Below are 27,990 nucleotides of genomic sequence, written 5' to 3' on the forward strand. Positions count from 1 at the left end.
ATAGGAGATAATAGGCTTGTAGTTCGCACCGCAATGCCCAAAAAACGCACACGTTTTTTGTGCAATGCGCAGTGCGAATGCAACGCACATATGTGAACCAGATGCATTCATATGAATGTATTTGAAAATGTCCTGCAAATTAGATGCGGTGTAAGCCGCATCTAATTCTCATAGGTGTGAACCCGGGCTTAAACATTACACAGGCATGGTGCACTGTTCTCACCATCATGAAACCCACCCTGAGAAATTCCAAGCACCCATTGCTGGAGCGCATGTAGACAAGAAGTGGCTGCAAATAGGCTGCAGGGGATTGGCAGCACTGAGATGTAACAAAGGATTAAAAAAAAGGTAAAGACAGTATTTTAATAATAATAAAAAAATGGCAGTTAATGATACGCATGGGGGGATTTCCTAAAACCGGAACGTGCAAAATCTGGTGCAGCTCCGCATAGAAACCAATCGGCTTCCAGGTTTTAATGTCAGCTTAATTAACCACTTGCCGACAGCCTTCCGCACATATACTGTGGAAAGGTGGCTCAGCTGCGCAAAGGTCCGTGCATTTGGTAGTGTGGGTGCCCGGGGCTGACCACCCGCGATCGCGGTACAGAGGCAGAACGGGGGTCTGCGTATGTAAACAAGGCGGAACCCCGTTCTGACAGGGGACAATACTGCGATATGCTGTTCCTAGTGATCAGGAACAGCGATCTCTGTGTTGTCCCAGTAAACCCATCCCCCACACAGTTAGAACACACCCAGGGAGCCCAGTTAACACCTTGATTGCCCCCTATTGTTTACCCCTTCCCTGCCAGTGTCATTTATACATTGATCAGTGCATTTTGTTGGCGCTGATCACTGTAGTAATGTCACTGGTCCCCAAAAAGTGTTACTTGGGGTCAGATTTGTTCGCCGCAATGTCACAGTCCTGCTAAAAATCGCAGATTGCCACCATTACCAGTAAAAACAATAACAGAAAAAAAAGGTCCATAAATCTATTCCCTATTTTGTAGACGCTATAACTTTTGCGCAAACCAATCAATATACGCTTATTGCGATTTTTTTTTTTTTTTTTACCAAAAATATGTCAAATACATATTGGCCTAAACTGATGAATACATTTATTTATTTATTTTTATTTTTTTTGCATATGTATTCTACCAAAAAGTAAAAAATATTGGTTTTTTTTTTTCAAAATTGTCTGTCAGTCTTTTTTGTTTATAGCGCAAAAAAAAGCAAAAACGCACAGGTGATCAAATACCACCAAAAGAAAGCTCTATTTGTGGGAAAAAAAGGACTTCAATTTAGTTTGGGTACAGTGTCGCACGACCGCGCAATTGTCAGTTAAAGTGACGCAGTGCCATATCGCAAAAAATGGCCTGGACATTAAGGGGATAAATCCTTCCGTGGCTGAAGTGGTTAAACAAGCTGAAGTTAGAAGCTGATTGGCCAACATGCACAGCTGCACCAGATTCTGATTGCAGCAGCATTGGTAAATCTCCCCCACAGTGTTTTAGCAAATTAAATGCTATTCAGTTAGGGATTAAGGCCGGGTTCACACTGGTATGACACGACAGTTTTATGACTGTGGACCCGACTTTGCCCTGCGAGTTGAAATCCGATATCTGTCCGACTTTGATCCCGGCGATGCCAGGCACTTTGTCTGGTATGAATCTTTAGCGGGCAAAAAATGAAAAAAATAAAAACGGGATGGGTTCCCCCTACAAGATCATACCAGACCTTTTGGTCTGGCATGGATTTTAAGGGGTTCCCCTTAAAATCCACGCCAGACCGAAGGGTCTGGTATGGTCTTGGAGGGGGAAACCCATCCTGTTTTTTTTTTTTTTTCATTTTTTGCGTGAAGCTTCCCCTAAATATTCATACCAGACCCATATCCGAGCACGCAGCCCGGCAGGCCAGGAAAGGGGATGGAGACGAGCGAGCGACCCTCCCCCCCCCGAACCGTACCAGGCCCCATGCCCTCAACATGGGGCAGTGCTTTGGGGCAGGGAGGGCCAACCCCAAAGCACCTTGTCCCCATGATGGTAAGGACAAGGGCCTCTTACTGACAACCCTGGCCGTTGATTGTCGGGGTCTGTGGGCGGGGTGCTTATCGGAATCTGGAAGCCCACTTTAACAAGGGGACCCCCAGATCTCAGCCCCCCACCCTATGTGAATGAGTATGGGGTACATTGTACCCCTACCCATCCACCTAAAAAAAAGTGTCAAGAATAAAACGCAGTGCACAGGTTTTTAAAGTAATTTATTAAGGCACCTCCGGCGTTGCTTCCGATTTCTTCTCCCCTCTCCGGGTCTTCTCCGCTGATGTCTTCTAGCCCTTTCTGGTTCTTCTCCCTCTGTCAGCTGTCTTCTGCCTCTGCCGGTTCTTCTCCGCTGTCTTCTCCCTCTGTTCTTCCGATGTTGACTCGACGCTCTCTCCCGCTCTAATGCTGGGTGCGCGGTGTGCCATTACTTATATTGGCATGGGGCGGGGTCTCCGGAGGACCGCCCCTTATGACATCGCCACCCATCATGCCAGGGTGGTGACGTCATAAGGGGCGGGTTTCAAGATGATGTCACCTGGTGACCCTGCCTCACCCGTTCCCATCAGTGCAGCCTCACCCGTTCCCATCAGTGCAGCCTCACCCATTCCCATCAGTGCAGCCTCATCAGCGCACATCACTAGAGGAGAAAAATTACTTATTTGTCAACAGAAGCTAAGAAATTTTTTTTTTTTTTTTTTCAAAATTTTCAGTCTCTTCATTTGTTTAAGAAAAAATAAAAAAATCCAGTGGTGATTAAATACCTAAAGAAATCTCTATCTGTTTAAAAAAAAATTCATAAGGGTATAGCGTTGCATGACCGTGCAATTGTCATTCAAAGTGTGACAGCGCTGAAAGCTAAAAATTGGCCTGGGCAGGAAGGGGGTGAAAGTGCCCAGTACCGAAGTGATTAAAGTAAATACATTTTTTTTATGGCTTTCACATTTTTTTTATTTTTTGGCGAATGTATATCCTTTTATGGTAACATTAGTTCCATCTGAAACTGTAGTTTTTAGTTTACATTGCTAGGTGTAAACACCAACAAGCTTCATATAACTTTCAGGGACCTTAGAGAACAAACCTGCTAAGAACTAGGCTCTGTCTGGCCCCAACTAAAACCTTTATACTGAGCAGTATGGCCAAGCCCCCTTTCTTAGACTGTCCATAGCATTACATGGAGCATTCAACCTCAGCTGCTTGTCCACATTCTCGAGAACAAGTAGCTGTACTGGCACCACCTCAGGTTTCAAATTGATTAAAAATCAATTTTGGGTGGACTTGCACTTTAAGAGAATTAATATGACTGCTTTGGTTCTGCAGAAAGTTGCTGGACCCGGGTAAAATCTTTGCAATGTTGTTAGTATTTCTCCTTAGGCGGGAGGACTTTTTTTCATACAGCAATTTCAGTGTTTGCATTATGTTTTATATAAGGTCAACCTCAGTTTTTATTGTTTTTTGCGGTTTACATAAGAAAAGCAGAAAAAAAAATGAAGAAAGACGTAATTACTTCCAGCCCTTGCAAGGGACTTGTGTTCCAGCGGCTTTTAATTGAATTGCTCCGGGAATCATAGACGGGTTATCGCAATGATAAGATATGGCAACACAAGGGTGATGAAACTGCTAAAGATTGAACCGGGTCATGAACCCATGGTGTTGGTCAAGCATTAAGTCTTTTACCACTGCTTCAGGGAACCATTAAAAAACAGTCAGCTGCCAACACTATACAGCAAAAGCCTTGACTATGCTAACATCAAAAGCTCACTATATTTATTTTGCTGGGCTTACCTGATGATCAGCAGACTCCTGGCGTGTGTGTGTGTGTGTGTGTGTGTGTGTGTGTGTGTGTGTGTGTGTGTATGAGATAGTGTTGGACCAATAGAAGTAAAAACTGGTTCAAATGGATCTACCATAAAATGATTTTACCTTGAAAGAAGCATGGGTAGACCCGGTTCTGGTCCTAGGCTGCTACCTCTCCTTAACACAAGGAAGCGCTCGCCAGATGGTAGATTCTGAAAGTGAACATAAATAAAGTTCATCCCACTTAACAGATTTAAGAGGGTTGTAAAGGCAGAAGTTTTTCTTATCTTAATGCATTCTATGTGTACAGCAGCCCCCCTAATGCTTAGCTAAGCCCCATCTGAATCCAGTGATGTCCACAAATGTCTCTGTTGTCCGGTACTCTCCCTCCTGATTGGCTGAGACACAACAGAAGCATCATTGGCTCCACCTGCTCTCAGTCAAACTCGGCCAATAAAGGAAGAGGGGGCGGGGCCTAGGCGCGACTCTGTGTCCGAATGGATACTCGGAGCTGCGGCTTGGCTCAGGTGCCCCCATAGTAAGCTGCTTGCTGTGGGGGCACCCAACAGGAGGGAGAGGCCAGGAGCTCCAGCCAGGGACAAGAGAAGAGGAGGATCTGGGCTGCTCTGTGCAAAACCACTGCACAGGACAGGTAAGTATAAAATGTTTGTTATTTTAATAGAAAACAAACAAGACTTTGCAAACCCTTTAATGGTTAAAGTGGAAGTCCAGGCAAAACCTAACTAAAGCTAAACTTATTCTCTGTCACATTCTAAACCTAATCTATCTAACTCTGTAAAGAAAAAAATCACTGTACTTGCCTATTCTGCAGCCGATCTAGTCCAGTTTCCAGCGGCAGAAGCTGTGTGCAGGAGAGGACCGTCAACGGCTGTGAAATGCCTGGGAAGTGACGTCATCCATAGAGTTACTATGAGGCTTCCGTTGTCGGCTGCCTCTCCTGCACCCGCCTTCACGCTGAAGCCGCCGCTGACAGCTGATGTGGTTACCGGACTGGATCGGCTGCAGACTAGGCAAGTATAGCAATTTTTGCTTTACAGGGTTAGATTAGGTTTAGCATTCGTTAGGTTTTGCCTGGAGTTACACTTTTAGAGCATTAAATACATCCAATGTGTTTTGGGGGAAAAAGCCTCCCCCTTCTGCAGTGCTTGATCAGTCATACAATTAGGTCCATATATATTGGACACAGGCACAGGGCTGAAAGTGTACACTCTCAGGTTTAATTTGAGGGTATGTACATCCAAATCAGAGGAAGGGTTTAGGAAATAAAGCTCTTGAGAACAGCCAACTCCCCCCTTCAAGGACCAAAAGTAATTGGACAATTGAATCAAAAGCTGTTTCATGGCCAAGTGTGAGTTACTCCTTTTGTTATTTCTTCATCAATTAAGCAGGCAAAAGGTCTGGAGTTGATTCTAAGTGTGGTATTTGCATTTGGAACCTATTGCTGTGAACCTATATCATGCATTCAAAGGATCTGTCCATGCAAGTGAAACCGGCCATTGTAAGGCTTCAAAAACGAAACAAATCCATCAGAGAGATAGCAGCAACATTAGGAGTGTCCAAATCAACAGTTTGGTACATTCTTAGGAAAGAAGAACGCACTAGTGAGCATAGCAGCATAAAAAGGCCTGGACGTCCACGGAAGACAACAGTGGTGGATGATCGCAAGATCCCTCTCTATGGTAAAGAAAAATCCATTCACAACATCCAGACAAGTGAAGGACACACTCCAGGAGCTGGGCATATCATTGTCAAAGTCTACAATCAAGAGAAGACTTCACAAGAGCAAATACAGAGGTTTACCTCAAGGTGCAAACTATTCATAAGCCTGAAGAATAGAAAAGCTAGATTAGACTTTGCCAAAAAATATCAAAAAAAAGCCAGACCGGTTCTGGAAAAGCATTCTTTGGACGAATAAAACTAACATTAATCTGTGCCAGAATGGCAGGAAGAAAAAAGTGTGCAGAAGGCTTGGAACAGCTCATGATCCAAAGCACATAACGTCATCTGTAAAACATGGTGGAACTTGCAGTGTGATGGCATGGGCATGCATGGCTTCCAGTGGCATTAGGTCATTGGTGTTTATTGACGATGTGAGAGAAGCAGCCGGACGAATTCTGCAGTGTTTAGAGATATACTGTCAGCCCAGTTTCAGCCAAATGCAGCAAATTGATTGGACGGCGCTTCATAGTACAAATGGGCAATGATCCAAAACACACTGCAAAAGCAACCCAGGAGCTTTTGAAGGAAAATAAGTGGAATATTCTGCAATGTCCGAGTCAGTCACCTGATCTCAACCCAATTGAGCATGCATTTCACTTGCTGAAGGCAAAACTAAAGGCAGAAAGATCCACAAACAAAGAACAACTGAAGACGGCTGCAGTTAGAGCCTGGCAAAGCATCAGAAAGGAGGAAACCCAGTCTTTGGTAATGTCCATGGGTTCCAGACTTCAGGCAGTCATTGCCAGTATAGGATTCTCAACAAAATATTAAAAATTAACAACATTTTATTTTTGATTATATTAATTTATCCAATTACATTTGAGCCCCTGAAAATGGGGGGGGGGGGGGGGGGGCGCCTGTGTGTAAAAATGGTCGCAGTTCCTAAAATTTGTACTTGATATTTATGTTCAACCCCTTTGAATTAAAGCTGAAAGTCTGCACTTCAAATTAATTTGGATTGTTTTGTTTTAATATTATTCTGGTGGCATACAGAGCCAAAAGTATGAAAATTGTGCCTGTGTCCAAATATATATGGGCCTAACTGTATATAAAAACACAGAGTGTACAAAGGGACCTGTGTCTTAAAGCTTGATAAAATCTAGCATCTCCTGACAGCACTGTGGGCACACTGACTGCTCAAACCTCGAAGAGGCTTTTCCTTTGAAACGTGTAGTCTGTAAATGATGCTCTGAACCAATAAATGTTTCGGAAGGTGCTTTAACCGACCAGCCGCCGTCGTCATACTGCAGCAGGTCGGCACGAACCGTCGTAGCTATACGTCGGCTCACGGGATTGGGATAGCAGGCACACGCCCCGCCGGAGGCCATGAGCGATCGCGGGCACGAGAGGCAGAACAGGGAAGTGTGTGTGTGTGTGTGTGTGTGTGTAAACACACAAATCCCTGTTCTGTTCTGTGAGGAGTGACAGATCGTGTGTTCCAAATAGCTAGGAGCCACAATCTGTCATTTCCTCTAGGTCAGTCCCCTCCCCTTACAGTTAGAAACACACACAGGGAACACAGTTAACCCCTTGATCGCCCCCTAGTGTTAACCCCTTTTTTGCCAGTGACATTTTTACAGTAATCAGTGCATTTTTATAGCACTGATTGCTGTATAAATGCCAGTGGTCCCAAAAATGTGTCAAAAGTGTCTGATGTGTCTGCCATAATGTCGCAGATCGACGCCATTACTAGTAAAAAAAAATAAAAATAATAAAAATGCTATAAATCTAGCCCCTATTTTGTCAACGCTATAACTTTTGCGCTTATTGCGTTTTTTTTTGTTGTTTTTTTTTTTACAAAAAATATGTAGAAGAATACAGATCGACCTAAACTGAGAAAATTTGCTTTTTTAAAAAAAAAAAAAAAAATGGGGATATTTATTATAGCAAAAAGTACAAAATATTGTGTGTTTTTTTTTTTTTCAAAATTGTCGCTCTGTTTTTGTTTATAGCGCAAAAAATAAAAACCGCAGAGGCAATCAAATACCACCAAAAGAAAGCTCCATTTGTGGGAAAAAAAAGGACTTCAATTTTGTTTGGGTGCAGCATTGCACGACCGCGCAGTTGTCCGTTAAAGCGACGCAGTGCCGAATCACGAAAAATGGCCTGCTCATTCAGCAGCAAAATCTTCCGGGGCTGAAGTGGTTAAGTGATAAGAGCCTTTGTACCAGATGCTCCTCTGTACACTTTCAAGCATCTACAGATGATGAGCAGTCTCTGTAACATGCTCCACTCTGCGGTTTGGAGAGGACGGTGCTGCTGGGGGGGGCTGGGCTTCAGCCAGTGAACACATAGGCTCAGAGGCTCAGAATCAAAGTTGGTAGACGAGAATACGGCAGCTATAAGGGTTTAGTTAGCAGGTCTGCAAGTTGAATGCCGGAGTGAAACTTTACAGCCGCAGGGCTGTGTGATTTGAGTGCCTTTTACTGCACATTTGTTAGGTTTCATGGTACATATCTTTTAGGGCTCATTCACATTATTGCCTTAACGCACTTTTTATTGCGCACATACTGAGTTTCAGTGCTATTCATTTTAATTGCCACCCCAGTGCATTAACACATCAGTGGTTAGCACTTATGCTTTGCAGCACTGGGGTCCTCGGTTTGAATCCCATCTATCTTCATGGAGCTTGCATGTTCTCATGTTCTCCCTGTGCTTGTCAGGCTTTCCTCCGGGTACTCCGGTTTTCTCCCACACTCCAAAGACATGCTGGTAGGTTAATTAACTCCTGTCTAAATTGGCCTCTGTTTTTGTGTATGGATGCATGTGAGGTAGGGACCCTAGGTTGGAAGCTCCTTGAGGGCAGAGAAAGCACAGTATGTAAAGTGACGTATAAATTCACTATGCTATATAAATACTTATAATTAATAAGTAATGAATGGGCTGCATTGAAGCTGACATAATGTGCATTAACAATAATGTATCGCATTGTAACGCATAGATATGAGCAGGCCATAAAAGTGTGCATTCCCCTGACTTAAAGGAGAAGTACAGCCAAACCTTGTTTGGCTGTACTTCTCCTGTGTATCACAGGAGTGCAGTTCGTTCTGCATTCCTGCGACCCGTTATCAGCAGACGGTGGGCTGAAGTCACAGAGCCGGTGCAGGCTCAGGAAAGATCACAACCGTATTGTCAGGATCCACCCACATGCCTGGTCAGCCACCTGACTCAGCCTCTCAGCGAGCCACTGAGAGGCTGAGCCGGCCACTCCCCTCCACAGCCCAGCACTCCAGTGAGCGTGCATGGGGGGGGGCACTGTCACCAGCTCTCTCGGCTCATGGAGCTCTGAGAACCGATGCAGCTGTACTGCACTGGTGACAGTATGTAAAAAAAAATTTGCGAATTTCTTAAATTTACAAAAAATTATGACAAAATTACAACTTTAAAAAACCCGCCATGCCTCTTACCAAATACCTTGGACTGTCTACTTACCAGAAAGGGGTAATTTGGGGGGTATTTCTACTGTCCTATCATTTTTGGGCCTCATGAAATGAGATGGGCTGTCAGTATATCAGGATTGATCAATTTTCATATATTTATTTATTTATTTCAGGTACTTATATAGCGCCGTCAATTTACGCAGTGCTTTACATATACATTGTACATTCACATCAGTCCCTACCCTCAAGGAGCTTACAATCTACGGTCCCTAACTCACATTCATACATACTAGGGACAATTTAGACAGGATCCAATTAACCTACCAGCATGTCTTTGGAGTGTGGGAGGAAACCGGAGTACCCAGAGGAAACCCACGCAGGCACAGGGAGAACATGCAAACTCCAGGCAGGTAGTGTGTGTGTGTGTGTGTGTGTATGTGTGTGTGTGTATATATGTGTATATATATATATATATATATATATATATATATATATATATATATATATATATATATATATATACTGTACCATAGTTTGTGGACTCTCTAACTTTCCTGCAGACTAAATTAATAAACACTCATTTGGGTTTTTTCACCAAAGGAATGTGGCAGTATACATTTTGGCCTAAATTTATGAAAAACAATGATTTATTTGCAAATTTTTTATAATAGAAAGGAAGAACAATGCATTTTTTTTTTCAAAGTTTTCAGTCTTTTTTTCATTTAGCAAAAAATAAGCAGTGGTGATAAAAGAAAGCTCTAATTGTGTGACCAAAATTCTGTTTGGGTACAGTGTTGCATGACCGCGCAATTGTCATTCAAAGTGCGACAGGGCTGAAAGCTGAAAATTGGCCTGGGCAGGAAGGGGATAAAAGTGCCCGGTATTAAAGTGGTTAATACCGCTTTAATTTCAGATCCTTTAGCTGTCATTATTCCTGTCCACGCTACAAAAAAAAAATCTAATCTGGGGTTCTTTACCTTACTTAATGAGATCAGTGAGTCTGCCCTACTGTGACTTGTAGCATTTGGCCGCTGCCAACATGCACAAATGAACCTGCTGTGGACCTCCACTAGAGGGAGCTGTTGATAGAAGGGAGATGTGCTTTGCATTGTGCTGGATGAACAAGCCTGTCTCACAAGAGTTCCCACCAGTGGTGGCCTGAAGCAGCAGCATCAGCAGCACTGCAGAATGTAAAGAGGTGTCAGGAGGCTGCAGACTGTGTTCTGATTTCTGCTAGTAAAGTACCAAGTCATTTTTAGTTTCTTCTGCAGTTTGCAAAAACATTGACAGCTGAAGAAACAGTTTGTAAATTGTAGATATTCTTTGTTTTTAACTTTGTTTTATTCATTTCTACTTGTCTCAGCAGCATAAAAAAAAATGCCAATATGATGTATTACTTTTGCTGCACAAATGTTCTCCATCCAGCGATAGTGCCTGCAGCCTCCTGACTCTGAGAACATCCTGCTGTGAACAGTCTGCTCCCCAGGGATAGGTTGTACTTTCAGTTCATTGCAGAGCAGGTACCTCTCCTGTCTCTAACCAACTTTCTCCAGTGGTGGCCAGTTTTGCTACTGGAAAAAGGACTTATCTTCAGTAATGTGTCTCATCAAATTGCCATTGTTCACAGGCTGCAGGAACAAGAAGTTTATTGAAACTGCGTACGGTCAGGTCCATAAATATTGGGACATCGACACAATGTATATGTGCCTCCGACTGTTTAAGGGACCAAAAGTAATGGGACAGATTAACAATCATCCATCAAACTTTCACTTTTTAATACTTGGTTGCAAATCCTTTGCAGTCAATTACAGCCTGAAGTCTGGAACGCATAGACATCACCAGATGTTGCGTTTCATCCCTGGTGATGCTCTTCCAGGCCTCTACTGCATTTGTCTTCAGTTCCTGCTTGTTCTTGGGGCATTCTCCCTTCAGTTTTTTCTTCAGCAAGTGAAATGCATGCTCAGATTCAGGTCAGGTGATTGACTTGGCCATTGCATAACATTCCACTTCTTTCCCTTAAAAAACACTTTGGTTGCTTTCGCAGTATGCTTCGGGTCATTGTCCATCTGCACTGTGAAGCGCCGTCCAATGAGTTCTGAAGCATTTTGCTGAATATGAGCAGATAATATTGCCCGAAACACTTCAGAATTAATCCTGCTGCTTTTGTCAGCAGTCACATCATCAATAAATACAAGAGAACCAGTTCCATTGGCAGCCATACATGCCCATGCCATGACACTGCCACCACCATGCTTCACTGATGAGGTGGTATGCTTTAGATAATGAGCAGTTCCTTTCCTTCTCCATACTCTTCTCTTCCCATCACTCTGGTACAAGTTGATCTTGGTCTCATCTGTCCAAAGGATGTTGTTCCAGAACTGTGAAGGCTTTTTTAGATGTTTGGCAAACTCTAATCTGCCCTTCCTGTTTTGAGGCTCACCAATGGTTTACATCTTGTGGTGAACCCTCTGTATTCCTCTGGTGAAGTCTTCTCTTGATTGTTGACTTTGACACACATACACCTACCTCCTGGAGAGTGTTCTTGATCTGGCCAACTGTTGTGAAGGGTGTTTTCTTTACCAGGAAAAGAATTTTCGGTCCTCCACCACAGTTGTTTTCCATGGTCTTCCGGGTCTTTTGGTGTTGCTGAGCTCACCGGTGCGTTCTTTCTTTTTAAGGATGTTCCAAACAGTTGATTTGGCCACATCTAATGTTTTTGCTATCTCTCTGATGGGTTTGTTTTGTTTTTTCAGCCTAATGATGGCTTGCTTCACTGATAGTGACAGTTCTTTGGATCTCATATTGAGAGTTGACAGCAACAGATTCCAAATGCAAATAGCACACTTGAAATGAACTCTGGACCTTTTATCTGCTCCTTGTAAATGGGATAATGAGGGAATAACACACACCTGGCCATGGAACAGGTGAGCAGCCAATTGTCCCATTACGTTTGGTCCCTTAAAAAGTGGGAGGCACATATACAAACTGTTGTAATTCCTACACCGTTCACCTGATTTGGATGTAAATACCCTCAAATTAAAGCTGAAAGTCTGCAGTTAAAGCACATCTTGTTTCATTTAAAATCCATTGTGGTGGCGTATAGAGCTAAAAAGATTAGAATTGTGTCAATGTCCCAATATTTATGGACCTGACTGTATGCTAACTGTAAAGTACAGGGCACGGGCTGGATCTTTAAAAACCCTGGGTTATGGGCTGCTATATTCATGTGATTGGTCACTGGCAAAGCTTTTCTGGACATGCCCCTTTGGTGTACCCCTATAGCCCTAGCCCACTTCGTGGGACCTCAGTTTTTTTTGCCAGTTTCTTAATTGATGGACTTGATCTCCCTCCTCCTCTCTATTGAAAAGCTTTTCCATACTTACCAATTTGCTAAATTCAGTTTCTTCAATCATCTTTTTACTGCCTTCTACAAGAACATTAGAAACAGTGCGCCCCGATCGGTGTAACCTCCGTAATGCCTTGGGAACCATACCCAGATCCCATGTTATGGGGAGGGCCTGTATTGTTGCTTTGAGCACTGGATACTCTTTGAGCGCTCACCTTGGTACTGAGTGCAATGAGTGTAATTAGCCGCAGGGTGCCATACAGGTCCAGGACCATAGTCCATTCCTTGATTCCCAGACCTAAATGACCCCCCTGGGGGTATGGCCACCATGAATGGCGAAGCCTGGACCTAAATGGGGACCAGCGTCATGGAATCGTAAGATCGGTTCATCCTGGTCATTAGACCAATACTGTAGCTTATAGCAGATGCGAGACTCCTTCTAAATACCTTCTCGTGCAGTACACTTATTTGAAGTGATTGTAACCCTAAAAAAAATCCTGTTCCCTTCTAGCAGGTAAACCAATCTGTCCCTTTCTATGCTGTAAAAAACCTGTTTGATCCTGCCTGTTCCTGTGTCCCTTACATAGTTGCATAGTAGGTGAGGTTGAAAAAAAACACAAGTCCATCAAGTCCAACCTGTGTGTGATTATATGTCACTATTACATTGTATATCCCTGTATGTTGTGGTCGCTCAGGTGCTTATCTAATAGTTTTTGAAACTATTGATGCCCCCCGCTGAGACCACCGACTGTGGAAGGGAATTCCATATCATAGTTACATAGTTACATAGTTACATAGTAGGTGAGGTTGAAAAAAGACACAAGTCCATCAAGTCCAACCTATGTGTGTGATTATGTGTCAGTATTGCATTGTATATCCCTGTATGTTGTGGTCATTCAGGTGCTTATCTAATAGTTTCTTGAAGCTATCAATGCTCCCCGCTGAGACCACCGCCTGTGGAAGGGAATTCCACATCCTTGCCGCTCTTACAGTAAAGAACCCTCTACGTAGTTTAAGATTAAACCTCTTTTCTTCTAATTTTAATGAGTGGCCACGAGTCTTGGTAAACTCTCTTCTGCGAAAAAGTTTTATCCCTATTGAGGGGTCACCAGTCCGGTATTTGTAAATTGAAATCATATCCCCTCTCAAGCGTCTCCTCTCCAGAGAGAATAAGTTCAGTGCTCGCAACCTTTCCTCATAACTAAGATCCTCCAGACCCTTTATTAGCTTTGTTGCCCTTCTTTGAACTCGCTCCATTTCCAGTACATCCTTCCTGAGGACTGGTGCCCAGAACTGGACCGCATACTCTAGGTGCGGCCGGACCAGAGTCTTGTAGAGCGGGAGAATTATCGTTTTATCTCTGGAGTTGATCCCCCTTTTAATGCATGCCAATATTCTGTTTGCTTTGTTAGCAGCAGCTTGGCATTGCCTGCCATTGCTGAGCCTATCATCCACTAGGACCCCCAGGTCCTTTTCCATCCTAGATTCCCCCAGAGGTTCTCCCCCCAGCGTATAGAATGCATTCATATTTTTGCCACCCAAATGCATTATTTTACATTTTTCTACATTGAACCTCATTTGCCATGTAGTCGCCCACCCCATTAATTTGTTCAGGTCTTTTTGCAAGGTTTCCACGTCCTGCGGAGAAGTTATTGCCCTGCTTAGCTTAGTATCGTCTGCAAATACAGAGATTGAACTGTTTATCCCATCCTCCAGATCGTTTATGAACAAATTAAATAGGATTGGTCCCAGCACAGAACCCTGGGGCACCCCACTACCCACCCCTGACCATTCTGAGTACTCCCCATTTATCACCACCCTCTGAACTCGCCCTTGTAGCCAGTTTTCAATCCATGTACTCACCCTATGGTCCATGCCAACAGACCTTATTTTGTACAGTAAACGTTTATGGGGAACTGTGTCAAATGCTTTTGCAAAATCCAGATACACCACGTCTACAGGCCTTCCTTTATCTAGATGGCAACTCACCTCCTCATAGAAGGTTAATAGATTGGTTTGGCAAGAACGATTCTTCATGAATCCATGCTGATTACTGCTAATGATATCGTACGTATTACTAAAATCCTGTATATAGTCCCTTATCATCCCCTCCAAGAGTTTACATACTATCGATGTTAGGCTAACTGGTCTGTAATTCCCAGGGATGTATTTTGGGCCCTTTTTAAATATAGGTGCTACATTGGCTTTTCTCCAATCAGCTGGTACCATTCCAGTCAGTAGACTATCCTTGCCACTCTTACAGTAAAGAATCCTCTTCGTAGTTTAAGGTTAAACCTCTTTTCTTCTAATTTTAATGAGTGGCCACGTGTCTTGTTAAACTCCCTTCCGCGAAAAAAGTTTTATCCCTATTGTGGGGTCACCAGTATGGTATTTGTAAATTGAAATCATATCCCCTCTCAAGCGTCTCTTCTCCAGAGAGAATAAGTTCAGTGCTCGCAACCTTTCTTCATATATAATGTCCTCCAGACCCTTTATTAGCTTTGTTGCCTTTCTTTTTACTCGCTCCATTTCCAGTACGTCCTTCCTGAGGACTGGTGCCCAGAACTGGACAGCATACTCCAGGTGCGGTCGGACCAGAGTCTTGTAGAGCGGGAGAATTATCGCTTTATCCCTGCAGTTAATCCCTTTTCTAATGCCAATATTCTGTTTGCTTTGTTAGCAGCAGCTTGGCATTGCATGCAAGGTCCTTTTCCATCCTAAATTCCCCCAGAGGTTCTCCCCCCAGTGTATAGATTGCATTCATATTTTTGCCACCCAAATGCATTATTTTACATTTTTCTACATTAAACCTCATTTGCCATGTAGTAGCCCACCCCATTCATTTGTTCATTTGTTCAAAATCCCCCATTATGATAACACTTCCCATCCTTGCTGCTAATCCATATTGTGATAGGAGGTTCGCCTCCCCCCTCCCTCAGGTTAGGGGGCCTATAGAATGCTCCCAGTATTATTTTCCCCTTCCCTTTTGGAGCTCTACCCACCTCCTCCCTAGCTCCCTTAGTGATGTCATCTCTCACATTCACTTGTACATTATTCTTGATATACAGGCATACCCATCCCCCCTTTTTTACCCTCTCTATCCCTGTGATAAAGGGTATACCATTGAATGGTTGCCAGACAATCATGAGAGCTGTTGAACAAAGTCTCTGAAATTCCCACAAAATCCAAATCCTCCTCATACAACAGTATCTCTAGTTCACCTATCTTGTCTGCCAGGCTCCTGGCATTGGTGAACATGCCACGTACGAACTGATATCCATGATACCGTGGTCAGTTTACGTGCCTCCATCATCCTGCTGCTCTCCTCTATTCCCTCCTCTCCACCTCCCTCCCTGTCTGTCAGCTCCTAGTGTGTGAGGCTGTGAGTGATCTTTTCCTCTCCCCTCCTGCCGCTATTAGTAGCTGGCACTAAAGTCAAAGAAAGATTACTGCCACCCCCTCTGTTCTACTGAGCTATACTACACCGTGTACACGTTTGTACAAAATAATGCTTCTAAATACCGTCTTTCCAATCTTTTTTCCCCCGGCCGCTCCCCCCCCCCCCAGTCTAAGGGCTACATCGGGAGGGGCTGAGTGGACAGTGGTCATGTGACCTCCCGGCTGACGTCAGAGGGGGATCTCAGCCCCTCCCGCTGTAGCACTTAGATTGGGGGAAGAGGGGGGCCCGAGGTTACATGACCGAACAGAAAAGATCGGAAAGAGGCATCATTTCATACAAACGTGTACACATCCTAGTATACCTTAGTAGAACAGAGGGGCTGGCAGTAATCTTTCTTTGACTTGAATGGTATTCTCTGGTTTAGTTTATAGTATTAAAAGATGCTAGAGTGTTAAATCACCAGATAGTGTTTTTCAAAATTTGTTTGGTGCACATGTTGTGATACACACTTGATATGTGCCAAATAAATAAAATAGTGTGGCTACGTTGAAGAGGAATTGCAACATGTGCGCCAGAAACTGCAAAATCGGAAATTGTGATTTGGGGCAGGAATGTTGCAGCTTCTGCATCCTAAAAACTAATATCTGCACTACAGTGCACTTGGTTTATTAATAAATGACTTTTTTAAATGGTACCTTACTATAGGATTTCCTTGCTCTTTTCTTGGTATGTGTTTTTGCTGCCGGTATGGGAAGCGATCCAGTGACCATTTTTGGGGGATGTCGTACATGAGAGAGTAAGGCTCAAGGCTTGCTGGAGCCATCCCATCCATCCATGTGGGATCACTTCTCATACCGGTCTCAGCAGCAAAAACGCATACCAAGGAAAGAGCAAGGAAATCCCATAGTGAAGTACCATTTAAAGCGGGGGTCCACCTATCGTTTTTTTTTTTTTTTGGAGTTCATTCACAAACTTTTCTTCTCATGATTATCTACTCACATGTTCTGTGTAATAAGTCCGCCTGTGTCCGATTTCGTTGTAAAGAATAACTTATAAAATTCACTGAAGGCGGTTTCCATCTTCATTGTGGGCATTTGAAGCCCACAAGCATGTATTTCCTGGATGCGGTGAATGCTGTGCTCCCAGCATTCACCGAGATGTTGTGATGACGCTGTTGCACAATGCATGCTGAGAAGCCTGAGACTAGCTCCCAGGGGACTGTGGGAGGTCTGGGAGAGGCTAGAAACATGCCTACTCCCATGGGAGGAAAACCAGGAAGTGCTAAGAAGATTAGAAAAAAAAAGGTAATTACGGCGATTTACATTTTTTTACACAGCATGTCAGCATCTAGGCAAGGAAGAGAATGCATAGAGATAATGTTCAAAATTTGGGTGGAACCCCGCTTTAAAAAACATTTTTGAATAAACCAAGTGGGTACTCATAAAACAGATAGCATGACAAGCATATCGCACAGCACCACCAACTCTCTGGGCAGGCGTGGTAACATCACTGCTAAATTCTGCCCTACACACGTTTCGTCTGACAGGACGTCCTCCAAGGGGCAACAGAGTTGCTGAGGTGTGAGAAGAAGAGAGCTGGAGCCATCCATGTGGGATCTGTTATCTTTTAAATGCTGATTTCGACCTTATGAGTTGTGGGGTCTAAGGATTGGTAAGCAGCATTTTAATCACTTGGTGGTTGGTGCACAGCAGCTGCATGAAGATTTTGCACTCTTTTGGTGGACTTTGATGTTTAGTTTATAGGGCTTTTATTATTTTTTATTTTGTTTGTTCTACACTATTGAATTAGAAGTTTTCCTGAGAGCGCAACACAATTTTTTTCAGTTTTAGGCTTGGTTCACACTGTTGCGACCAGGAATCTGACTTGTGAGACCCAAGTTGCATGACATGTCAAATGCAATGTTTCCCTATAAGAGCCGTCTTAACTGATACTACCCAAGTCACTCCGACTTTAGAAAAGGTTCCTGCATTACTTTGGTCCGATTTCAGACCTTGTACAGGCTCCTAAATAAGATCCAAGTCAGAAGGAAGTCACAGGGCAAAGTCACAGGTCAAGCCATACGACTTTGCCGTCACAACAGTGTGAACCGAGCTTTAAGTGGTACCAATTGTCCTAATTGTGAGCACACAATTTTTAGTTTCATTAAGTGGAAATTTTTAAACTTTACTACGTTATGAGGTCTGCCTCTTGTTCTGTCTGTCTGTTCCTTATGAGCATAGCCTTCCATTGAAATAAGTGGAGTATAGCCAGGGTTGGAGCTGTGAACCTCACAAGTGCCTATGACCATTTAATCTTAGATGGTCACTACAATCTGCTAAGTGGTTTGGCTTGGTGTTGTGTACGCTATTTCATGCTCCTGAAATACATGGATTTATTCACTGGGAGTAACCCTTTTGGAAGTTTAACTCATATGTATCAATTTGTGATTGTGAGGACTTTCATTGAACACACTTGATCATGGAATTATTCCAATCAAGATTGGACGCAAATTGCCATGCGTGTGGGCGATTAACACAGATTGTGTTTATGTACATTTTTTTTGTCAAATCTGTTTATTAGTTTTAAGAACACATAATACAGAAGGGTAAATGAGGTGGCCCTCACAAAGGACGCATAGTTTAGCAGAAGTTATGCATAAAGGTTTAAACTGTTTGAATGGGTCACCAGAGTATTAGTAACAAACTGACCCTTGAGGTGAAAGTTCAACACAGGCCTTGAACATATAAGTTTAAACAAGGTAACACATTTGTCGGTAGCGTATGACTGCACTAGGTAAAGAGTATCTTAAATGCAAATTTAACTTGAGGGTACTTCAGAAGCTGTTGAGGGCTCCGCTAGCCACTTGGACCAGACCTTGTCATGTTTTTGAGGACAGCCTCTATTAGCATATGTGTCTTTGTAAAGGGGTAAACTTTTGTTAACCAGTTGCTTCCAAAGTGAGGGAGGAGGGGAGGGTAGGTTTACACCAACAGCTATGGCCTTATGGGCATAGAAGGGAAGCAAACCCACTAAAGTACGTCTTAAGCCCAGAATACAGCTTGACATAGAAAGTTGTAATGGTATGGTGGTGACCTGATTAATGAGTGTCAATACCTCTTCCCAGTACCCATCAATAGCCGTGCAGGTCCAAAAAATATGGGCAAAGTTTCCAGGAATCCCCCTACAGCGCCAGCACCCAGGGGGAGAACCGGAATTCATTTTGTGTAGTCTGTACGGGGTAAAATATGCACGATGAACCATCTTAAATTGGATCCCTCAGGGAGACAAGGGAACTAAAAGGCAAGTCCCATATGTGGTCCCAGTCATCATTATGGAGGTCTGGTATGATCACTGATCTCCAAGTTTTTCCAGAGCAGGCAGGGAGGTCATTACCAGATAAGAGTATAATTGAGAGGTGGCTTCTTTGTACAGTCTGACCTAAGGAGGTCCTCCAGTGCGAATTGGACCACCTGAGGGGTAGAGTGGGGGAATTGGCTGCTAAAGGCATGGGAGAAATGGAGATAACAAAAAAAATAGGACTGTGGGACATTAAAATCAGAAATCTATTTGGAGAGAGGGGCCAGGGATTGGTTGGCGACTACCTGGGCAATTGTTTTGATGTTAAATTTAGTCCAGGCGTGAGGTTCTGGTAGTTTATAAATGTGATTAAAAGTGGGGTTTAACCATAGGGGGCATTTAGAGAGATTGCTTGTTTAGGGTATCGTTCGTTTATATGCACTTTATAATTGGTCACAAATTGTTGCACGCATATCGCCAATTGTACTTTTATTTGAGGTATGCACTGTAAATATTTATTTTTTTAATTTTACGTGTATTATGCATTTGTATGGTGCTGCACTTTTTTAGTTGTTATAACATATGTGTTTGGTATTGAGGACTCTTGAGCTGACAGCATTACAAGGTGGTTCTATAGACATTGGGCTGACTGCCTCTGATAAGAGTAGGTAGATGCTAACCAGAAGAAGACTGAGCTAGGAGAAGCTGCCTCCTCTCCTCTCCTCTCTTAGCGGGTTTTCTATGAGTATCTGGACACACCCAGCAGAGGGCGCAGATGGTGGACAGCTCTCTGCTGCCTGCACTTTTGCCTCCTGCCAAAGATCACTACCTGATCACAGGGGAGAGAGGAGAAGAAGCGGTTATATACAGTCCTGTTTACACCTGCTTTTGTTTGGGGCTTCGATGAGGCTTTGTTGGGGCTTCGATGAGGCTTTGTTGGGGCTTCGATGAGGCTTTGTTGGGGCTTCGATGAGGCTTTGGTGGGGCTTCGATGAGGCTTTGGTGGGGCTTCGATGAGGCTTTGGTGGGGCTTCGATGAGGCTTTGGTGGGGCTTCGATGAGGCTTTGGTGGGGCTTTGGTGGGGCTTTGGTGGGGCTTTGATGGGGCTTCGGTGGGGCTTCAAGCGAGCTTTGCCATAGACTTCTATGGAGGCTTTGAAGATGCTTTGAAGCACCACTGAAACTACATGGGGTAGTGACAGGAGCTTTGACTAGCGTTCAGAGAGCTTTACAAAAGCCTCTCCGAAGTATTGTTGAAGCCTTGTTGAATCCGAAGCAAGTGTAAATGAGCCCTAAAAGCGTCTTCAAAGCCTCCATAGAAGTCTATGGCAAAGCTCTCTTGAAGCCCCATCAAAGCCTCACCAGAGCCCCACCAAAGGATCATCGAAGCTCCACCAAAGCCTCATCGATGCACCAAGCAAAAGCAAGGTGTAAACAGGACTGTAAGCTTACCATTTTATTTAGTGACAGGGGCTTTGACTGGTGTTCAGAGAGCTTTAACAAAGCGTGTCTGAAGCCATGTTTTGAAGCAAGTGTAAACTAGTCCTAACTCAAAATTTGTGTACCCACTGAAAATGGGCTACAGTGTCCCCTAAAGTAGAAGAAAGCTTTTATTCGTCCATCAGCTCCTGGCGTAGTGTTTTTCAGCTAATGAAGAGTTACGTGGACATCTCCTCCCGAGCCCCGTTGTGTTTAGTATAACACAATTGAAATATTCATGTAACAAGCTCCGAGCCTCCTCACTGTCGATGTGGATTTAATTTTTAATCTGCGGTAAATGCGGCCTTGTTCGCAGACGGGATACGTCCCTGAAAATGTCTAATTGCCTGCTTTAAGGTCTCCTGTACTGCCAGCTTTCTCCGCAATCGGTGGTGACCATACATCACACCCCCACCCCCATGTCATCACCGAATTTCTGGGAAACCGGCTCATTAATCATTTTTTAAAGGGCAGCTCCGTGCACATGTCTTCTATAAATACCACATGTTGCTTTGCTGGGATGTGTTTCGCGAAGAGGAAAATAAATAGATCCGCGAGCGTCTTAATGATTTTATGTTGCCAGATTGCCTATGCACGGGTTATTACACACGGTGGTTTTGTTGATGTCGTTTATCTTGAAGCTCCGAGTTACCAGCGCAGGTTATCTACGTCCTTGTGTCATATGGCATTCAAGTCCCAGCTGTTCTCTTTGTTGGGGGTAGAAGAAGGCCTCTTAAAGTGAACCTTTGGGGACCGCAACGGGGGAGCCATTTTTTCTAAGGTTGAAGTGGTTGTTAACCCTTACATATACCTAGTGAAGTGACTGGCCTCAGGTGATACCCAGAGATGAAACAAATCCTCCTACATAAGCTGTACCTGTTTATCTGCAGTCTTCTCTTCTCTGCAGGCATTCAAATTTCAGAATTTATAAAGCTTATCTGAGCTTTCAGAAAAAAAGGGGGTGGAGAGCAGTGGCGGCCGGTGGTAATTTTTTTTGGGGGGGTGGCAAACAGTAACACCCCCCTCCCCCCAACAATTGGTCAGGTTAAAGTTACACTCTACAGAGCTCATTGAGGAGAGCTCTGAGAACTGATTGGAGGCAAGGAACACACCCCCCTTTACACAGCACACAGGAACAAAGCTGTGGCTGTCAATCACAGGCCATGTGCTGGAGCTCCCTCTCCTGTCACTTTTTTTTTTCTTGGTGTCAGTAAAACTTGTGAAATGTGACAACGGAACAAGGCAGCAGACCGAAATTACACTTCTTGCTCTGTATTGAAACAAGTACACACTATAGAGGGATATGCTTTGTTCATTTTTCATGTCTGAGATTTACAACTTTAAGGGATTTTAATGCTAATCCTGGTTCCACCCCCTAGTGAGTCACTAAACAAGCACCATGTATGTATGTTCGGGGTCGGTGACTTACTGGCCTGCGCCTTTAAAAACAAATTTGCGACAGCACCATTCATATTTCTGTCCAGACATGTTCTCTTCAAAGCTGAGCTTTAATATGCTTACCGTATATTCTGCCTTCCCTGGTTCCTTGGCACCCCTCATTCATTTTCTTTTTATTACATACCCAGTGACTTCATCACTGGGTCTCTATTCTTCTCTATGTAATGCAGGAAGACTATGACTGGTGGGAGGGGCTTTGGGGGGGCTGTACATGTCTTCCTGAAAACAGAAAGCTATGGTAATGCCACCATATAATTCTAAGCCTCTGTGATTGAAAGAACTGAAATCCAATGAATGAAAGGGGTGGGCCAGGGACAGTCAGGCTGGGGAGGAAACAGCTCGATGATGCTAGATGGTGGGCTCTATTATTGCAGCTTCCAATGCACACAGTGTGAATCTCGCTGTGTGCAGTGAAAGCAGTTTCTGTACAGGAGAAGAGTCTGTACAACTCTGCAAGACGGAAAGGAAGGACGGCCCATGCAGGCAAAGCGACGTACTGGTACATGCCCACGTCCAGGTTTAGGGTGCCCACATGTGCGCCCGACACTCGCTGTGATTGTATATAGCAGGAGTCTCAGCAAGTCTCCACTAATGATTCATGGCTGAGACCTGCTGATCGGCTGTGTCCAATCACAGCCCAGAGCCCCGTTTTAACAATCAACAAAGAACTCTGTACAGAGGGAACAATCACTCAGTTTCTTATCTCTGCAAAGCAGGAATAAGAAACAAAAATCTGTTAGTAAAATCAGCACACATTACACATAGTTAGGCACACATATAACCCCTTGATCGCCCCTGATATTAACCCCTTCCCAGCCAGTGTCATTAGTACAGTGACAGTGTATAGTATTAGCACGGATCACTGTATTAGTGTCGCTGGTGATGTTAGTGTCAGATTGTCAAAAGCACTATCGCAGTCCCATTATAAGTTGCTGATCAACGCCATAAGTCGTCTAAAAAATAAAAATTCCATTATATATACCATAGTTTGTAGACGCTATAACTTTCACGCAAACCAATCAATATACGCTTATTGGGATCTTTTTTTGCCAAAGACATAGCAGAATACATTTTGGCCAAAAGTTATTAAGACATTTTTTTTATAGGGTATGTTTTGTAGCAGAAAGTCAAAAATATTGGTTTTATTTTCCCCAAATTTTCGGTCTTTTTTTTCATTTATAGCGCAAAAAAAAAAAAAAAATCCAGTGGTGATCAAATACCACCAAGAGAAAGCTCTATTGTGTGAAAAAAAAAAATTATATAAATTTGGTTTGGGTACAGTGTTGCATGGCCGCGCAATTATCGGTTAAAGTAGCGCAGTGCTGAATAACAAAAAGGGGCCTGGTCCTGAAGGGGGTAAAACCTCCCGGAAGTCAAGTGATTAAGAGACGTCTAATGATATTACCATAATAAACATAATGATATTAGCATGGCAGTTGTGTTAATGTCACAAAAAGGACTACAGTTTACCTCGATCTGAGAGTTATAACATTTATTGCAGCCATATTTTCCAGTCTTCACACACAGCTTCTGGATAGGACTGCAGTCTCATGTCACATGATTCTGTACTGTGCCCCTCGTGTTTTTTCACCTTATGCATTAAGGTGAAAAAACACCTTGCAAATAACAAACCTGTTTATACCTACCTGCTCTATGCAGTTGTTTTATACAGAGCAGCCCAGATTCTCCTCTTCACACGTCCCTCCCTTGGCGCTTCTGGCTGCTCTCTCCTGTTGAGTGCCCCCACAGAAAGCAGCTTGCTATGGGGGCACCTGAGCCGCAGCTCCCTGTGTCCACTCAGACACAGAGCCGGCCTCGCCCTGCCCTCTCTCCTCATTGGCTCACTGACTTTGACAGCAGTGTGAGTCAATGGTGTTCGCTCGCTGCTGTTTCAGCCAATGAGGAGGGAGAGGGTTTTATATTGATTTTAGCAACAAAAGACAGAGTAGGGCTTATTTTCGGAAAAAAGCAGTACATCAGAATCGTACAGCATAGATGTGAACGGCCTCCATAGAAAACAATGTTATTTCACTTGATATGCAAATCTGTGCGTTTTGGATTGTACCTGAACCGCATCAGTGTGAACTAGGGCTACAGTGTGCTAAAATCCATCTGAAACCTGCTAGCAGCTCGTTTAAAGTGACAGCGCTCTTGTTAGGATGTGTGTTTAACATCCCCATAACGTAACTGATTTTTTGCACATTTGCAGTTAAATTTGGAAAAACCCCACTGTATGTTTTTATATGTGTCTCCACACAGCATACCTAAAAATAATAAAAAAATATATATATTTCCCACCTTCTTAGATGTTTCTTTGGAGACAGACAAGCTGCTACTACAGAAGAATTTCAAAGTGAGTCTGTCCCCAGGGACAACCTCCGTTTCTTCTCATTTACATACAATGCAGAAGCTTCTAGATCTGAAACCCTTCATTAGGACAGGCAGTTTTAGATCAAGTTTTAAAGTGTATATCCACCTTTGCAATTTTGAGAAAAACATCACTATGTTTATATACAAAAGAGAACAAGGAAGCGGGACTTTAAATGAAATACGCGGAGGTAGGGCTGGGGAAAAAATCGATTTTTTTTAATTTTTTTTTCACCATGACCGACGCTGACATTGCGCCGGTCCTGAGGAGCTGGCCGGACGCCGCGGATTAGGCTGAAGCCGCGGCCTCGCCTAAAAACTCCTGCCCGCAGCTCCTCAGGACCGGCGCGGTGTAAAAAAAAATCATGAATCAAGTTTTTTTTTTTTTTTTTAAATCGCAGATATTTTTTTTTTTTTTTTTTTGAGAAAATCGCTCAGGGTCAAGTGTTGTGTGGCGTTTATAATTAAAAGGGTTGTAAAGGTAAAAGTTTTTTTTCACCTTAATGCATTCTATGCATTAAAGTGAAAAAACATCTGACAATACCGCCCCCCCCCCCCCGTATTACTTACCTGACCCCTCGAAAGTCCCGCGCTCGCCCCCGATGTCCTCTTCGCCGCTCAGCCTGGCCGTTGATTGGCTAGAGTGGATGGATTGAAAGCAGCGCAGGCATTGGCTTGCGCTGATGTCAATCACATCCAATGACGCGGGGGGGCGGGGCCGAGTGATACAGTGAGCGGCTATGGCCACCGGCTATATCACAGGAGCGCACCCGCAAGCCCTCAACACCATGCGAGGGAGCTCGCATGAAAGTGTTGAGTCCTTGCGGGGGGGGGGGGCAGACAGCCGCCGAGGGACCCCAGAAGACCAGGTTCGGGGCCACTCTGTGCAAAACGAGCTGCACAGTGGAGGGAAGTATGACATGTTTGTTATTTAAAAAAGAAATAAATAACTTTAGTGATCCTTTAACATATCTATAATGTGTAAAGGAGTAGGACATTTGTCTCGTAATTCATATTCGATAGAAAATTAATATACTACACATATAATTAAATACCTTCATGGAGTAAAATATTGAATGAAGAACTTTATTTCATACAGCAGTACATAATTCATAAATAATCCAAAAAATGGATGGCACATGATACATATAGAAAAGCCCAAAATTTGGTAGCACATGATTGGAATATAGTCAAATACATAATGCATGAACAGAATCCACAATGACATGGTAGGATGCAGTATACGATTTGAACACGACCTCTGTAAGCTCAACGCGTTCGTGAATTGATGTCACTCAACGGTAGCAAGCGTGTACATGTGAAAGATATCTCTGTAATATAGTCACAAGTGTGAAAAATATAAAAAGAAATAGTAGGTAAAACACCCTATATCAGTGGTCACCAAACTGCGGCCTGGTGGCCAGATGTGGCCCTTTGCTTGCCTTTATCTGGCCCTTGGAGCACTATTCCTCCCACTGATATGAGACACTATTCTGCCATCTGACACCAAAAACAGGACACCATTTCTCCCACCGACACCAATAATGGGGGCACTAAGCTTCCCTAGGATACCAATAATGGGGCACCATTCCTCCCCCCAATACCAAATGCAGCGATGTTTACTCCCACTGATGCCAGGACAGTTGCTACTCCTGATGACCACAATCCGGCCCTCCTAAAGTCTGAAGGACAATAAACTGGCCCTTTGTTTAAAACATTTGGAGACCCCTGCCCTATATGATACTTACAGGGTATCCATGTGCAATTGAAACGGTACTGAGAGTCATGAGTATCCCCACACGGGGAACATCTTCTCCGGGAGCTGTGATGGTATGTTAGGCGACAGACAGCCCAACAGGCAACCCTCCAAAGGACGGTCATGCATCAGGCTGTAATATATGAGTGAGCATGTGTGATCACAACTACCAAATTTGGGCTGTAACGACACCCCGAGTATGAAAGGGGTTAAAGCCGTTGAAGACATTCCATTTCCGAACAAAAGGCAGTTACCGAACACTTCAATCAACGAACAAGAAACCCATAAGAATAATTCTCCCCCCAAGTACGAGACAAGGCTCTGTGTTGAGGGTCAAACAGGAATCAATCTTTATTTTGAGATCTCACACAAATATTTACAGCAGGATGAAAATACAACCTGTAAGCAGAAACCTAATTAATATGAGCTAATTGTCTAATCATTTACCCAGACTAGGTGACTCAGAGACATGACATTTAGGACAGACTTGTGGTCACCGAGCTTCACACATTAGTATAAATACAGGACACCTTCTCACAATAGAAGGATCTAATTACAATTAACAATACAAACAGTGATCTACCACCTCCTCAGCCTAGTAGGCAACAAACTATAGTAAGAGTAGACTGTCCGGCTCCTAACCAGTTCTAGAGGCCAATGTGATCAGCTCTCTCAATTAACATGTTGAGTTCAGAATCAAACAAACCAAGAATAGTCTTTACATATATCCTGGAAGATATCATGGATAAATATTATTGTCCCATTTTAAGTAATCCAAGATATATTTTCTCACCCTGTGCCAGGATGGCACAGGGTGACTTAGACATAAGAGGTGCATGGGGAGCTGAAACATGGGTTTCCCATACTTTCTGAGGGATTCTGGGTTCCATGGGCCCTCCCGTCACAGGGGCTGTAGAAAGTAGATCAAAATTATAAAGGTGAGTGATATGTGTATTAAATAAACTGTGCCGGAAATCCTTAATAGGGAAAATGGTGCATGAAAGTGTATGAAATAGACCAAATCACATTAGGAGAAAAGAAAGAAAGAAATATATAATACCCCTTTGGGGTATTGCATGATTTTCATGCGAATTTTCCCTTTTTATTTATATATTTCTTTCTTTTCTCTCTTATGCAATTTGGTCTATTTCATACACTTTCAATGTCAGGTTCCTGCAACCACTACCTCCCTTCAGGCAAACAGTTACAAAGCTGGAGGAAGTTTCAGTGAACTACAAGATTGCTCATGGGCGCCCTCGCAGTTCCTTGTGAACTACAAGGTGTCTGCTGCGGTGGAGAATGGGACTTGTAGTTCATTCATTCACAGATTCCTATGAAACAATGGTGCCGCTGTGTGGGCGGAGCCCTGCACAGCCGTGTTTTCGAAAGTGACAGTTTCACCTTGGGGGGCAGTGATATTGGTCATCCGAGTGTCTCCAGTGCCAGCCCCCAACCCCCCCCCCCCCCACACACACACACACACACACACACCTCTGCCCACATACGGTACTGCATACAATAGAAGTCAATGTCGAACGAATTTTCTGAGTTTTCATTGACTCCGATGGGGAAACTCGCTTTGCTATATGAGTGCTTTGGATTACAAGTGTTCTTCTGGAACCAATTATGCTCATAATCCAAGGTACCACTGTATAAAGTAGGCGTTATTCCAATCTGGCTGACAAAAAGTAGGAGTAACCATTAATACGCCCCCTAGTGGCTGTTCCAGGCTACGAAGCTCAGCTAGAGAAAGAGACTGCGCACTGCACACATGTGCAGTTCGAACAGGCTGAAAGGGACAGTAGGGGGCACATTATTGTGATATTCAGCCTGTCCTGCAGGCGGCAGGATGAAGGGGAATAGGAGGGGGGGAGGGGGCAGTGTTTTTTTTAAGACAGGCCCTCCAATAACTGCATCTGTAATGGGAGGACCTT

At 43.6% G+C, this 27,990-nt stretch overlaps 1 protein-coding gene across 1 annotated transcript in view; it reads left to right on the plus strand.

Moving 5' to 3' along the window:
- LOC141102963 (protein SHQ1 homolog) overlaps positions 1-27,990 on the plus strand; it is a gene marked incomplete at its 5' end in the record, with an annotated part of 135,807 nt that overhangs the window by 34,265 nt on the left and 73,552 nt on the right.

Source organism: Aquarana catesbeiana, linkage group LG07 (genome assembly GCF_042186555.1).
Source record: "Aquarana catesbeiana isolate 2022-GZ linkage group LG07, ASM4218655v1, whole genome shotgun sequence".
NCBI lineage: Eukaryota > Metazoa > Chordata > Amphibia > Anura > Ranidae > Aquarana > Aquarana catesbeiana.